This window comes from Bos javanicus, chromosome 1 (genome assembly GCF_032452875.1).
Source record: "Bos javanicus breed banteng chromosome 1, ARS-OSU_banteng_1.0, whole genome shotgun sequence".
NCBI lineage: Eukaryota > Metazoa > Chordata > Mammalia > Artiodactyla > Bovidae > Bos > Bos javanicus.
The window spans coordinates 47,165,787-47,183,107 of NC_083868.1; the positions used below are offsets into that span (position 1 = coordinate 47,165,787).

A 17,321-nucleotide genomic window follows, 5' to 3' on the forward strand; every position below is an offset into this window, starting at 1 on the left:
ATCCCTGGATGGGTAACTGAGATTCTGCATGCTCTGCCATGCAGCCAAAAAATAAGCAGTCAGTGTGTGTATACACATATTTTTATGAGGGGTCATTTATATGAGATCAAGTCCATCTTAAAACAAAAAATAACTCTGAAAATGAGACTAAACATCAAACTTTATCAAGCACAGAGGTTATCACAACAAAATTCTTACTTTATAATACAGTGCTATAGTGGGAAGCTAGAACTTTAATAGAAAATTATGCTAAAACTAGTCTTTCTTATCTTTTCCTTTAACTTTGAGAAAAACATATTTTTCCTACTTTCAAATACATTTTCTGTAATTCCTCACTGTTTTTCTTCATTCATTTGTTTATTCAAAATATATTATTGAGTGCCTCATGTAGGCCAGGCTTTCTTCTGAGTACTAGAGAAGCATTGGGGAACAAGAAGAATCCACAGCAGGGATTGCATTCAGGTATGTGTCTGGAGGGAGAAGACTTATCAATGAATTGTTATGAAGTTATTTTAGAAAATAAGTGCTATAAAACTGGATGAGATAAATCATCCAGGAAGCAATTGTATAATACATAGCGAAGCACAGAGGGCACACAATGAGCCCTGGAGGCAGCTCCATTGCTGAGAGAGAACTCTGTGAGACTACAGCAGAAATCAACCTTTGTCCTTTCCTCAATACACAAAGTGCTGGTGAACGTCATCATTCTAGGTTTGACTCTAGACAAACCTAGGAAGACAAAAATCTCACCTTCATGCCACATATTGGAAAGATGCTTTTATTAAATAACAGGAAGAATGCAGCTCTCCTGAAAGCAAGGTCCTAGAGCATCGACTTACGAACTGGGCTCTGTTATTGCTCCATGTGACAAGGGAGTCATTTTACTTTCATTTTTCAGCTGGAGGAATTCAGTCATTGGGATTTTAGTTACATAATCTTTAAAGGAAGTTGGGAAGGAGCCATCTAATTTAAGGAAACAGTTACGAATCAGGGTGCCTCCATAACCTAAATTCAGCCTTTTTAGGAACTAAAGGGTATTGGTCATGTCCTCTGATTATGAAACATTAAGTAAGTCCTTTTCTGGACAGGATGACAGTCAGATTTCCACTTCTGGTGCTATCAGATACTGATGAATATTTTATAAGGCTAAAATTATTCTTTGATACAAGCATATACTACATGGACAACTAAGTATATTTTCAACCAAGTCTCACAGACTGTAAGACAGGAAATCCTATTAATAAAAGGCTCAGAGTTTTCAAACAACTGGTAAAAATTTCCCCTTGGAAGTCTGTAGAACATACAACATTGCTGCTCATCGCGTTTTTAAAGCAAAGTAGTAACAAATAATGTCAGCCACTTCATCTTAACTATTTTATATCTTCCTTGCTGAAAGCCTCTAATGGAATTACTATCTTTTTAGCTAACCAACTAATGGTAATGGTATTCAATATTTATGAAATGCTCATTTTCAAATAGGATAGAAGCTACTGGTTTTTTTTTTTTTTTTGCTATAAATGACAGAATTTATTAATTGCTGCTTGATGTTGCGTTTCTATTTAACTTTTAAAATAGTAGAAACCATGGCAGAAACCATGGCATTCAAGGTAAAACCTGAAACGTTACTTGAAAACATCTAACTGAAAAGTTTCATTATAAAGTAAAATAGCCTCTGGAGAATAAAGCTGCAGTTCTGTCAACATAATTCAGTTCAGTTCAGTTCAGTTCAATTGCTCAGTCATGTCCGACTCTTTGCAACCCCACGAATCGCAGCACGCCAGGCCTCCCTGTCCATCACCAACTCCCGGAGTTCACTCAAACTCACATCCATCGAGTCGGTGATGCCATCCAGCCATCTCATCCTCTGTCATCCCCTTCTCCTCCTGCCCCCAATCCCTCCCAGCATCAGGATCTTTTCCAATGAGTCAACTCTTCGCACGAGGTGGCCAAAGTACTGGAGTTTCAGCTTTAGCATCATTCCTTCCAAAGAAATCCCAGGGCTGATCTCCTTCAGAATGGACTGGTTGGATCTTCTTGCAGTCCAAGGGACTCTCAAGAGTCTTCTCCAACACCACAGTTCAACATAATTAGGAAGGCCTAAAAAGAGGTTTCTTAGGATCATTTTTATGTTTTTAACCAAAAAAAATACAAGGAATTTTATATTGATGGGATTCAAAAAATTGGTAGATTCATGTACCTCATATTTGCTCATGAGTAGAATAGTATTATAACTATGCTTGTTTATGCAGCTGACACCTCCCTGAAAAACATGAACCTGAATTTGTTAGGTATAGAAAGCACCAAACTCTTTTTCAATACTAAATAGGATATAGAAGGCAATGTGAAAAGCCCCTGGCTATTTTTTTTTTTTTTTAGTAGTTATATTAGCTTTAAATTCATTCACCATTTAGGGAAAGAGGTTGGTTCAGGGGATTTACTAGAAATCTTAAAAGGCTGAACTCTTGGATTTTAATCTCAGTTCACAGAAGCTATAGGCAACTTGCCTCTATCACAGAGGCAACTGAGAATGTAAATGTTAAAGTACCCTGAGCCAAATGAATTAAGTAAAATTTTATAAAGGTATGAGCTAGTGATATTACTGATAAGATAATGTGATTTTTCAGGATAGCCATTATTATTTAATAGCCTATGGAATAATATAAATCTATACAATGGGCTTCAATCTAGCTCACAGTCATTCCTAAGCACAGTAGTACACGAAGAAAAGCTTTACTCTGATCAGAATATTTCAAAAAACTTTCCCCGTGGCATCCAAGACTCAGGTTCCCACTTTTTACTCAAGGAGAAATATAATAGCTATTGGGGTGAAATAAATGAAGTCCAAACCTATCCCAAGGCTCCAAAGCCTGGTGGAGGCCTCTAATCAAAAGCAGAGAATATGAAGCAGGTTCAGTGTCTGGTTCTTTATTCATAATTGGTTCCTATTGGGTTTTTTGCATTGATGGCTTCTTAGTCATTATCATCCCAATCAAACCAGCTTTCACTATGATATTCCATATCCCATTTTCATCGCTGCATGAAGTATAGTATTGAAAGGACCAGGCATCTTTCACGAAGCACAACAGGACATTGATAACCATGCAGATTAACTCCCAATCCAGTCTCAGGTCTTGTTTCTTACTTTATGATTTTTTTTTTCTACACCAGCAGACTTTCCCTCATCAGGCTGATGATGGCTCGCTTCATGCATACCACTCGAGACTTCTCTATAGTATAAAATAGAAGATCAAAAGCAGGTAGGAAAAAAGAGGGAATGAAATGAAAATTGAAAGAGATATAGTTGGAAGGAAACAAAAGTTTATAAAAGATGAGCTCAAGTTTCATGTTGGTGATGATTAGTCTTGTAAAACCTTCTGGGGCCTGTGGAAACATCTGCTTGTCTAAAATCCAGTTTTTGTTTTTTTTTTTTTTTTTAGACTTCTCATAATGAGCAGCTCTTCTCCCATTTGAAGGATACAGACTTTTCTGAATAAGTGTGGTAGGGCCAGGGATTTGAGCACTCAGCCACACGCCACAGAGCCAGGCACATGGAAGACAGCTGATTCCACCGATCCGAGGACTTGGGTAAGTGCCCAGCACTTAAGCCACCTAATGTGACTGCAAATGTTCCCCTTTTAGTAAGCATGGAAATTCATATTAATTTAATAGTGTTTTATGATGCAAGGAAGCCTCTAGTAAAACTCTTCTGATAGTGTGATTCCAGGGACGTGTAGAAGCTAGACTGGGAATTAAATATACCAAAAGGAAAAACATCTTCCCATATTTGGGAGCAGAAAGATAGAAACAAAACTTTATTTTGTGAACTGTATTCCCATGCATCCAAAATATTTTGATTAAATTTGTAGAAAGAACTGACCTTTTAGGAAACTTCTTCAATTCTAATGTTAGAGCTTCAGGTCAAATGTTGGACAGGTTTTTCCACACCATTGTATTCCAGGCTTGAGTCCTATACATGGTCCACCAACAATTGGCTTCGGCCCACAGATGTTCCATTAATAGAAACAAGCAGGCAATTTACATTTGAGATTTCTTATCTGAGTTCTATCATACCATAAAATGTTGGCTGAATATGGCATCATCGCTCACTGCAAAAATGATATGATAGTTAAAAATAATTATAATATATTTTTTTAATGAAAATTATTTTAAAGATGAACCTAGTATTGTTAGAATTGACATGGAATCTCACATAACCTGGGAAAAGTCATCCGTGACTTAGAGGGAATGTTGTGATTTCCATTTCTTGGGTGATCTCTAAGGCTCCTTCTTTCCAAGATTGCCTTTGGTAAAACCGGTTGTTTGGGGTGTTAAGAAAGATACCTCACTTCTTAGATTCCAGTGTTGGAGATAATAATCTTTTTGGTTTTTAGGAGTGTGACATTATTTGTTTTGCTACTGTAAATTGGTTTCTCATAATTCATTTTAAGGGCCAAAGAAAAACAATTCTAAACTGTTTGTTTAAATAAACTTGGTAGCAAAACAAAGGAGTTGATTTTAGTTAAAACCTTAATATTTCTTTTAATACACAGTAGAAAATACTTCTTTATTATGCTTTCTTATGAGGCACGTATTAGAACTATTATTTGAACCATTGTTCCTAGTTATACATTTTTTAATGTCCCTAAATGAATTTTGATTTTTCTTCACTGATAGTTATAATGGTTAGAAGAATATATGTCTCTATGTCCATTTTCTTTAGAGATTTTCAGAAATGTCCTGAAAATCAAATATAGTCATCATTCGGTTCAGTTCAGTTCAGTCGCTCAGTTGTGTCTGACTCTTTGTGACTCCATGGACTGCAGAACACCAGGCTTCAGTTAATAGTCATATAATGTAGTAGCAAGATCATGTAAAATATTAAAACAAATTCTACATTCCTTGTAAGACATTTAAAACTTTTGCCCCCTCTTTAAAGAAGGCCTATAATAATATGAGTAGATAATAAAAATTGAATTTTTCTGCAAGGAAATCTTGTTTTAAAGGTAACTTTTGAACTATGAGCAGATGCTCAGACTATTATCTATTTAGTTAAGGTATCAAAGAGAATTACTGGCAATTTATGCTTCTGTAGCTTTTTCAAAAGCTTGAATAGTGTTAAGTTCATTAGGAGAGAATGATAAATCTTCTGCATCATTTAAACACCTATTAGCAGTATTGCTTCAATGAATTCAACTTTTTGTTTAATTTACCAAATTCATGTGCTTTTTCTTTTCCTGTATTTAAGCTGGAATGTAAACTGAGTCAAGAATAAAAATTAAACTTGATCTGGATTGTTATGTTTTGTCTTCATTACAAAATGATATACCTGGAAACCAGACGTAACAGCTTCACTGCTGCTGCTGCTGCTAAGTCAGTTCAGTCATGTCTGACTCTGTATGACCCCATAGAAGGCAACCCACCAGGCTCCCTTGTCCCTGGGATTCTCCAGGCAAGAACACTGGAGTGGGTTGCCATTTCCTCTCCAATGCATGAAAGTGAAAAGTGAAAGGGAAGTTGCTCAGTCGTGTCCGACTCTTCACGACCTCATGGACTGCAGCCCACCAGGCTCCTCTGTCCATGGGATTTTCCAGGCAAGAGTACTGGAGTGGGGTGCCATCGCCTTCTCCGAACAGCTTCACTAAAATATGATAAAGTTAATATTAGCCTGAGTTTACAGATTCAGAGTCATTGATGATTGTTATTAGATATCTTGTTATTTGACTTCAAGTGAGGAAATATAGGAATTTCAAACTCTAAAGACTTCAGTGATGAGGTAAAAGAAAAAAAAAAAGTATGCCTCAAAAAAGTAAATGGTCAATTCCCTAGTTCAGTAGTAGTTTTCCAAATATTTTAAGAACATTGTAGTAAGTATTTGGTGGTAAAGAACCCATTTGCAAATTCAGGAGATATAAGAGACTCAGGTTCAATTTCTGGGTCAGGAAGATCCTCTGGAGGAAGAAATGGCAACCCACTCCAGGATTTTGCCCAGAGAATCCCATCGACAGAGTTGCCTGGTTGGCTATAGTCCATGGGGTCACAAAGAGTCCTACACGACTGAAGCCACTTAGCACACAATGGCCTTTAACCAAGGTTTACAGAAAAAATATGTTACTGAGAAAACAATATTGGCTGAAAGAAATCCCCTTAGAAATGTACTGTGTCCTATTTCATAGATTTACATGTTGTATGTATGATATCCATATACTAATTGTTTAAAGCAGGATCTCTAAACTCTGTAAAGGGTAGACAGTGACTATTTTAGTCTTTTTGGTCTCAGTCATGACTACTCAAATTTGATATGGTAGCCTTAGAAAAATACATACACAAGTGAGTGTAGTGATATTTCAATAATATTTCATTTGCAGATAATGGAATTTTAAAAAAGTTTTTTGGCCAAACTCCACCTTTGCTTGGATCTTAGTTCCTTGCCTCTTGCAGTGGAAGCACAATCTTAACTACTGGGCAACCAGGGAATTCCAAAAAGTCTAGAATTTTAAAATTTCATATAATTTTGGCTTTTTATGAAATGAAAGAAATGAAAGAATTTTTCAATCATTTAAAAATGTGAAAACTGCTTTTGTTCATGATACATACAAAAATAGAGGATGGGTAGAATTCAGCCTACTGTTTACTGAGCCCTGGTTTAAAGCATTAATTTTCTAGAATTCACAGTAGGCTATATGTAAGGAATATGAAAACCAAAATTAGATACATGTTTATTTATGGGCTTTTTTATTTTTATTTTTTTTAAGACTCAATGCAGCCAATAATTTATTTATTTATTTATATTTATAAGTAAATACTTTTTATTTTTTAATATAAATTTATTTATTTTAATTGGAGGCTAATTACTTTACAATATTGTATTGGTTTTGCCATACATTAACATGAATCTGCCACGGATGTACATGTGTTCGCCATCCTGAACCCCCCTCCCACATCCCTCCCCATCTCATCCCTCTGGGTCATCCCAGTGCACCAACCCCGAGCACCCTGTATCATGCATCAAACCTGGACTGGCGATTCGTTTCACATATAATAATATACATGTTTTAATGCCGTTCTCCCTAATCATCCCAACCTCTCCCTCTCCCACAGAGTCCAAAAGACTGTTCTATGGGCTTTTTTAAAGTAACAAAGTCATATAGAGAACCAACTCAGCAAAGTTAAATTTAGATTAATATGACATTTTGTTATTTCTATTGCTGTGTATGTGAAAAATTCAGATACTGGATACACAAAAAGTTTTGCTTGTTTAAAACGTAACTGAGACCAAATGAAAATGTCAGTGGCTTTATTTGTTATGTTAAGATTTTCTTTAAAATGGGGTTAACTTTAAACTTTCAATAATATTATAGTCATTTAATATGAAATCAAATCATTAGAATAAGAAGGAAGACCATTTATTGTCAAAATGTAGAATTTAAAATATGATATTTGTTTAAATACACTTACCTAATAAATAACCAGTGTTCATATAACTGCACTCTTATTGGGATATACCATCATTAAACCACTGAATGAAAATTTTTTGTACATTACATGAATTATACTTTCAAATTAAACCATTTTCTTGTAGGTAAGATATACTATGGAATTGGAAAGAAAAAAACTCATGGCTAACTTTTCTTTTTGTTTCAAATGTAATTAATAATACTTTGGATATAAGAAATTAATATATTTGATAGTTTTTAAAATACTAATCTTCTAGAAATTTTAAGTCATTATTATAGAATACATTTTAAAAACTTACCTTTATTAGTGTACTATGTATATTTGTATTCATATGGTTGAATTCTGGCACAGCAACTCTATTTAAGAACTTATTTTGAATAAGTATTTAAAATTAAAGTATATATATCTGCATTTTAAAATTCCTTACTTTATCAATTCTATCATAGAATGTGTTCCATCAATGATAGTGGAGTGAAAGGAGACTTAGGAAGGGACTATAATTAACTTTTGTGGGTTTTAGTTTGTAAAAAATTTAAGAGCTTGGAAATATTATTTACAGGACATAAAGGTATTAGATGAACTTTTTTTTTTTAAAGTGAAGTAATTAAAGCTATTCAAAGAACATAAAAATGCTAGCTGAATGTTTAAAAAACTTGGAATCAGGTAACTAAATTCAATCAATTTTTACTCTAAGCTTTATATATTTAGGTGTAATTTCAAATCAGAGTTCTAGACCTAAAATCTCATTTAAAAAAAATTCAATTCAGTTGCTGAGTCGTGTTCAACTCTTTGGACTTCAGCATTCCAGACTTCCTTGTCCATTACCAACTCCCAGAGCCTACTCAAACTCATGTCTATTGAGTTGATGATGCCATACAACCATCTCATCCTCTGTCGTTCCCTTCTCCTCTTGCCTTCAATCTTTCCCAGCATCAGGGTCTTTTCTAAAGAGTCAGTTCTTCATATCAGGTGGCCAAATTATTGGAGTTTCAGCTTTGACATCAGTCCTTCCAATGAATATTCAAGACTGATTTCCTTTAGAATGGACTGGTTGGGTCTCCTTGCAGTCCAAGAGACTCTCAAGAGTCTTCTCCAACACCACAGTTCAAAAGAATCAATTCTTCGGCACTCAGCTTTCTTTAGAGTCCAACTCTCACATCCATACATGACCACTGGAAAAACCATAACTTTGCCTAGACAGACCTTTGTTGCAAAGTAATGTCTCTGCTTTTTAATATGCTGTCTAAGTTGGTCATAACTTTGCTTCCAAGGAGTAAGCATCTTTCAATGTCATGGCTGCAGTCACCATCTGCAGTGATTTTGGAGCCCCCCAAATAAAATCTGTCACTGTTTCTATTGCTTTCCCATCTATTTGCCATGAAGTAATGGGACTGGATGCCATGATCTTAGTTTTCTGAATGTTGAGTTTTAAGCCAACTTTTTCACTCTCCTCTTTCACTTTCATCAAGAGACTCTGTAGTTCTTCTTCACTTTCTGCCCTAAGGGTGGTGTCATCTGCATATCTGAGATTATTGATATTTCTCCGAGCAATCTTGATTCCAGTTTGTGCTTCATCCATCCCAGCACTTCTCATGATGTACTCTGCATATAAGTTAAATAAGCAGGGTGACAATATACAGCCTTGACGTACTCCTTTGTCCAGTTCTAACTGTTGCTTCCTGACCTGCATACAGGTTTCTCAGGAAGCAGGTCAGGTGGTCTGGTATTCCCACCTCTTTCAGAATTTTCCAGTTTGTTTTGATCCACACAGTCAAGGGCTTTAGTGTTATCAATAAAGCAGAAATAGATGTTTTTCTGGAACTCTCTGGCTTTTTCTATGATCCAACACATGTTGGCTACTTGATCTCTGATTCCCCTGCCTTTTCTAAATGCAGCTTTAACATCTGGAAGTCCACAGTTCACGTACTGTTGAAGCCCAGCTTGGAGAATTTTGAGAATTACTTTGCTAGCGTGTGAGATAAGTGCAACTGTGTGGTAGTTTGAACGTCCTTTGCAGTGCCTTTCTTTGATATTGGAATGAAAACTGACCTTTTTCAGTCCTGTGGCCATTGCTGATTTTTCCAATTTTGCTGGCATATTGAGTGCAGCACTTTCACAGCATCGTCTTTTAGGGTTTGAAATACTTCAGGTGGAATTCCATCACCTCCACTAATTTAATTTAAAAATTAAAGCCACATAAAAATTAATACAAATAATTTCTAGTGATGAGTGTGTGAATTTGAGGATTTTAATTTAAGTGACATTTTGATGAAATTAAAAATTTTAACTTCATTAGTGATGTGATTCTTAAATTAAGTATTATCATGGTTCTACATTTTCACAGTGTTTTACTATCAGTAGCACTTTTGTAACAAGATAATCATTCATTGGGAAAAGGCAATGGCACCCCACTCCAGTATTGTTGCCTGGAAAATCCCATGGATGGAGGAGCCTGGTAGGCTGCAATCCATGGGGTTGCTAAGAGTCAGACATGACTGTGCGACTTCACTTTCACTTTCCACTTTCATGCATTGGAGAAGGAAATGGCAACCCACTCCAGTGTTCTTGCCTGGAGAATCCCATGGATGGAGAAGCCTGGTAGGCTGCAGTCCATGGGGTCGCACAGAGTTGGACTCGACTGAAGTGACTTAGCAGCAGCAGCAGTAATCATTCATTTAACAAACATATCTTGAGAATCTACAGTGGACCTGGCATTATGCTAAATTCTAAATACAAAGATGAATATAATGTTCTTGCCTTCATGAAATTTACAGGTTTATTAAGGGATATCAACGCAGAAGGCAATGGCACCCAACTCCAGTACTCTTGCCTGGAAAATCCCATGGATGGAGGAGCCTGGTAGGCTGCAGTCCATGGGGTCGCTAAGAGTCGGGCACGACTGAGCGACTTCACTTTCACTTTTCACTTTCATGCATTGGAGAAGGAAATGGCAACCCACTCCAGTGTTCTTGCCTGGAGAATCCCAGGGACGGGGAGCCTGGTGGGCTGCCATCTATGGGGTCTCACAGAGTTGGACATGACTGAAGTGACTTAGCAGCAGCAGCAGCAGCAAGGGATATCAAAGATGCCAAAATCTGGGATGATTTTGACAGCAGGAGGCATTTGGCAGTGTCTGGAATATGAAGTGCTCATTACTTGAGGGGGAGTTCTGGTAGACAGTTGGTAGAAGCCAGGGATGCCTTTAAACATCCTACAATTCTATTAAAACATCCTACAACAAAGAATTTATCCAGTCTAAAATGTCAATAGTGCTGGCTTTGATAAACCTTGTTCTAAGTGTAACACATTTTTAAAACTATTATAGAATGGTGTAAAGACTCTGATGGTCAATTTGACAACTCAATAAGCAAGAACAGTTGTCATGATAGAGGAATATATTGAAAAAAGACCTGTGTTTGAGCTGATTCTTGAAAGGCTGAATGGAATTGGAAAGAGTTTTCCAAACAAAGTCAGCCAAGTGAGCAAAGCTATAGATGTGTAAAATAACCTCTAATTTTTGGGAACTATGCAAAGTCTAGAGTGGGTTGGTTGGTTGGATGTTGGAGTTTAAAGACCTGAAGTTGGGCAGGTGAGTAGGAAAAGGTATTAGAAATGACGAAGCAATTTGAGCAGGTGCATATGATCAAAGCAGTCCATTTGTAGGATTCATCAGCCATGGTGTGAAGTGTCATGATTATTTGAGGAAACAATAAAATCCTACTTCACTTGACTAGAGAAGAACCACAAGAGGATAAGTCTCCCAGTGGGAAAGAAGATTCCCTACTTCTTTTCCTATAAATGTTTTGCTTCTGATTCAATATCTTTCACTTTATTTGTCAGAACTATATCAAAGCAACCATAGTTGAACCTTAACTCATTTTCTGTAGTTTCATAAATATGTTATGTTGCTGACTCTTGTGGACAAAAGCTGCATGTTGTAACATCAGGTGGCACTGCCCTTCTCTGGAGGTTCTATTTTCAGACTCCTGTTGCAGAGCCATGGTGAAGAAAAAAATAATCTGCTTACCAATAAAAAATAGACAACTATAAATGAAATCTTAATTGTATCAAAACCTTATTCTTCTGTCTCAGTGGTTCTCAATTTTGGATGCTGCATGCATGCTAAGTCACTTCATTTGTGTCTGACTCTTTGCAACCCATGGACAATAGCCCGCCAGGCTCCTCTGTCCATGGGATTCTCCAGGCAAGAATACTGGAGTGGATTGCCACGCCCTTCTCCAGGGGATCTTCCCAACCCAGGTATTGAACCCGAGTCTCTTACATCTTCTGCATTGGCTGGTTCTTTACCACTAGCACCATCTGGGAGGGATACGTACTCATTAGAATCACTGGAGGGAGAGATTTAGGTTTCAGTATTTCTTAAAACTCCCGAGGTTAATGCAGACAGCTCTGCTATGGATACAGAAAATTAACCTCATACTTTGGCTTTGCAATGATTTCTTTTTAGATTTTTTTCATTGTAAACACATCTTATTTTCATTAAAAGTTAAAATGACTCTTTTTTTTTTTTTTTTGCATACGCCAACTTTCAAAGAGTAGCTTTCTGGTTACAAGTGTAACATAACAAGAGGGAACTAGTCTGTAATTTCTTACATGATTCACAAGTTGAATGAGTCTCATGTATGTCACAGAGCAATAACTAGAGATTTGAACATGAAGCTTTGAACAATGATATTTACATTTTCAAAAAGTCTTATTGTGTGCCCGTTTCTGTGATCATGTGGTTCACATGGCTAGTGAGTGTGGTGCAATGAAGCAGGGCTGAGTTTGATCTTCCTATGGCTCATTCCATCTTCTTTAGCCACAGATTATATTCTCTGGTCTAGACAGCACTTTTGAAATTGTTGAGTTTTCTTGGTAAAATGCTGGAGAAAATTGTACGGTGCTACTGTGGTTGTACTGACATGAATTCCTTCCTGTAAAGAGTAACTAAAAATACCAGCCCCAGTCTTTTGTTTGGGCTTCCCAGGTGGCTCAGTGGTAAAGAATCCGCCTGCCAGTGCAGGAAACATAAGAGATGTGAGTTCAATTCCTGGGTCAGGAAGATCCCTTGGAGAAGGAAATTCTAGTATTCTTGCCTGGGAAATTCCATGGACAGATGAGCCTGGTGGGCTACAGTCAATGGGTTCAGGAAATTAGACACGACTTAGCAACAACAATTTTTTGTTTACTCATCAGATAGATATTAATTATCTAATTCTGTGCAAGAGGCTGCCTTTTTTTCCCTCCCTCTATCAAGAAACAGAATCTAGGCAAAGAGGAATTTATCATTACAAATTGTCTTCTCTCCAGCCCTCAAGGGGTTTTTCAACTGTATTTCTCTTTTCTAGTATCAGTGATCCCTTTGTGAAAAATTTCCTCTAGATACTAACTGCCCTTTAGCTATCTTCCTCATTTTCTCCTTAAATTCAGAAGATTCCTTATATAAGTATTTATCACCTCTACTTCCTTAATATATATTTATAACATTAATCCTCTAAGACATAAATAATGACTCTATAATCCAGCTTTGAGTCCTTACTCAGAACATGGAATATGTTTTCTTTCATCATTGTTCTTGTGAACAGTTAAGGCTGGGAATACTGTCTTCCTTTTGCTTGCTTCTTTTGTGTGGCAACATGTTTGTGGGTAGGGACCATGTAACCCATGGGTACCATGTTTCTACATTTAGTCTGTAGTCTCTTATGTTTCCAATTTGAGTACCTTTAGACTCTTACATTCTAAACTCCTGAGTTTCAAACCTCTGACTATAACTCACAGTAAGATATTTTGCATTGTAGACTAGTAAACACACATCCATCTATACATGTACAGCACATACACATTTTACAAAAATAGTCTATCCACTCCATCCTATACTATCCCATATATAGTATGGGATATACACTATCTTGTATATAGTATGGGATATATACAGCAACATTGTTGTTGTTCCTGACCCACTAATATACTAGCACAGTAATTATTTCAAAAGGTTTTTCTAATCTAAACCCACCATTTTCATCACAGCCTTTGGGTTATAGCATTCTTCTAAATGGGTCAGATAAACTCAAGGGATATTCAGATAGATTGAAAACAAAGCTGTTCTTTGTTTCATTGTTTTGATTTCTGTTTGTGAAGGGAGTTTATTTATTTAGATTTTCAAATATCACAAGAAGGAGAAAATGAGATTATTTTAATGTTTTTGAAAGATCTAATTCCTCCTTTTCTTTAAATCCCATTTATATTTTATCTTTTTCATGGAGTCCTTTAATGAATGGACCACACTAAACACCCACTGAAATTTACTTAGCATTTAAGTATGTATTGCTGGATGACACTTTTTGTGTAATTCTTTGGGTCAGAGACATTTGTCATGATAAGCCTTGGTTTTCATGCTGCTCCTGATAGACTGTTAACCAAAATGATCTTAAGAGGTGTGGTCTCCTCACCTCTGAGGATTTATGTTTAAATTTGCCAAAGGTACTAGCTGCAATGAAACACTGTCTGAAATTCATCCACTTAAATAATACATCCTTTTGCTCACCTTTTACCTTTGCTCACCTCCTTCCCCTCACTTACCTTTGCTTAGAGAGTGACCATAAGGGCAGTTCACCTTGTCTCTTGTGACTCACAGCTATCTTTAGAGCTTGCTTGGTGCTTCAGATCCCAGAATCCATTTTGGTTTGTGAGAGAGAGCTGAAAATTGTATTTAAAATTATGTCTTTGTTCCTAATTCTGGATATTGTAGGGATATAATTTTACTGGAATTATGTTCATCTCATCTGGAATACAAAAGCTCATAAGCTATCTTCTTAAGAAGTGATAATTTTCCTCCCCTTCAAACTCTCATTCTCTAATATCTTGACATCATTGACTCATCCTGTAAATGTAAGGTTGACTTCTGCCTTTTCCCCCACTAACTTTCCTTAATAAAAGATGAAATGTCCTTTTTCAAAGGTTCTATAACCCAGCTTTAGGCCATCACTTAGATCATGTAGGCCCTTATTTTACAGATAAGAAGAAAGACCAAGAGAAGCAAAGTGAGTTCCTCCTTATCACAGAGAATAAGCAACCAATAGTTTCCTTAATTTGAGTTTTTATTAAGATAAATTGCAAATAAAAAAGGCAAAACCAATACAATATTGTAAAGTAAAAAAAAAAAAATATAAAAAAAGATATTGAAATAACAGGATAATCTTTAATATTTTTACTGTATTTCCTACACATACAAACTTTTTTTTGATGAGTCATTTTAAAACAGAAATACTGCCTTTCCTTGAAAGTCAAGATTAATGCTTAATCTTTTCCCTTAATTATGATTTTCGGAGTAAGAATTTGATATAATAATCACTTCCAGTGATTGATGACTAACCTTTTACATTCATAAAACAGAAACAATGTGGTGTTTATTGAAATGTTTAAATAGAAAGATTTACATTTTAGGTTTTCTTGGCTTTAACATCGATTCTTGAGTAATGCTTTTGTGCCTATATGCTACTAGATCCAACTACTAAACCTTTGCTGGATCTCATTTCGTTATGTCCCAAGTGTTGTACTTTGTGGATGCAATTTTGTTAGCAGATAACTGAGTTAGAGATATTAGAAGTTATTACTATGAAAGCTGCTTTTAGTTACCTCCTTTTATATTACCTATTACAAGCATGCACTGCCTAGCAAAAAATTTAGCCGTTTGGCATCAATTCCCACGTCTAAAACACAAAAGCAGCTCTGTTCACCTCAATGTATTCCTCAGAGTGATGTCATGAAAGTTAATATTACAATCCCCCCCAAATAGTTCAACATGACAAAAAAATTATGAATGTTAATGAGAACCAGGGTTGAAAATGCATTTGAGGCAGAATAAAGCACTATTATAAATTACCAGCAACCTATTTTATTTTGTGATTATTGCTTCTTAAAAGCTTTTGAGACCTTTGAGAAACAAACAAAGATATAGACGCAAGGAGAAATAAAAGTGTAAGACCAATAGCAACTTATTTTCATGTAGTTTTAATTTTACCACTTTTGTCTGTGGAAGGACAGTGCTGTTCAAAAGGCTATTGCCTTTTTGAAACATTATTGAGATTAGGCTGAGAGACCTCTTATGCTTTAATTTCTTATAAAATGACAAGAGATAGACATGAGGGTGTTATAGATGCAATGTTTGCCACCTCATTGATGGCTGTAGACAGAGTGAAAAAGGCAGTAGAGTATCTCTAAATCCTCCTGAAATGGTAAAGCCTAAATTCTGATAAGGGAAGTGATTTTAAAAAGAAGGCTCCAGGGAATTTGTCATTATATTCTCCTACAGTTGTTAAAACGTCATACATTCATTGGCTCTTTATAACTGGAAGTCATCTCACTCATTTCTACCAAACACTTCATTTCACACATGAAGTAACTGAGGGTAAGGCACATTAAGTGACTTCCCTGAGACCACAATTAGTGATGAAACGGGAACTGGAGCCCAAGCCTATGGTTATATTTATTCGAAGGTATATTAGTGTAGCATAAATGTCACATTATATGAATTAATGGGTAACGTGAAAACAAAAATATCTCAATAAGCCTCTAGAAGGAAGTTGTTGGGGGGCCCAGCCTATAATTTATGATGATACAACAATGTTTTTTCCTAAGAAAGCTTTCATTGCCCCAAGATCAAAAAGATATTGTCCCAGGTCATGAAGAAATCTTTCATTATCCCAAGGTCGTAAGGATGTTCTACATAAATTAGCCTCCAGAAGTCCTAATGCTGATAATGTAATTTATGAAGCTGAAATGTCTCCCTTTTTATTAGAAACTTTCAGAGGAGAGAAACACATATTCAGAATGCATATTCTGTGTGTTTAGTGAAGTTGCATCAAACCGGCATTTATCATCAACAAATTCAACTATATAATATTGGAGAAGGAAGAAAGCAGAATTAATTTAGAAAGCATGTGCAGTCTCCCTGTTATTCCAGTCAACATATTTATTTATGATTTTATGTAAGTGTGAGAGAGACAACATCAAACTGATATCCCTCACTTGATCTTAGTTCCCCTGTAACTGAGTGTAAACATCTCAAGGTCTGGTATATGATTTTAGCGTTGTAAAGATATGATTCTATTTTGGCTTTTATAATGGCTTCAGAAGCAAAGCAACCATTTGCTTAGTGTTTAGTGTGAAATTTTCTTGATGTCCTATGAGTAATTGAAAATTATATTCTGAAAATTTTAAGGATTAATAAGTAATTAAAACTATAAATGACCAAACTTAGCTATTCTTGAAGATTTCAAGCTCAAATTCTGACTATTTATCTGTAAGTATAAGCAGACTTTAATAGTCAATTTTAATGGGACTTTGAGTACTATTTGATTTCATATGCAAGTAGTTAATTGGTGTACAAATAAGAGGTTGAATACACTATTTTTTTAATAAAATTCAAGTAAATATGTTTGAAAGAGTTTAATTATCTTCCATAATAATCCATCTATATTTAGTGCTTATAATAGATTTTAAAACTTATTCAATCTTACATTTTCTTAAATATCTCAATAATATATATGATCTTGGTAGCATGTTAATTTTACATTAAAAGTCTAAATTGTTTCCTCAGTTACACATCTCAAAAAAAAAAAAAAAGACCAACTTATTAGTTACATAGAGCAAATTCTCTAACACATTCGCATTATTAAGAATACCAACATGTATAGATTCTATAGCACGAAAAAAACGATTCTGTATTATCATTTTTAACATTTCTATGCCTATGTAATCCTGGGATTAATAGATGCTAACACACTTGGAAAGCAATTATCTTCTAACTGAAATTGCTTAATAGCCAGAGGCTTTGAATGGGACAAATCACCATACAGCATAAC

At 35.6% G+C, this 17,321-nt stretch overlaps 1 protein-coding gene across 2 annotated transcripts in view; it reads left to right on the forward strand.

Annotated features, from left to right (window-relative positions):
• The first annotated feature begins 223 nt into the window (after positions 1-223).
• ZPLD1 (zona pellucida like domain containing 1) overlaps positions 224-17,321 on the forward strand; it is an 83,549-nt gene continuing 66,451 nt past the window's right edge. The window contains exons 1-2 of one of the 2 annotated variants that reach the window (XM_061383148.1): positions 224-462; positions 3,438-3,585. The gene's annotated coding sequence lies outside the window, so the exon portion shown is untranslated. Of the gene's footprint in view, positions 463-3,174; positions 3,258-3,437; positions 3,586-17,321 lie in introns of those variants that run through there. The other variant, XM_061383227.1, reaches the window with a different exon arrangement.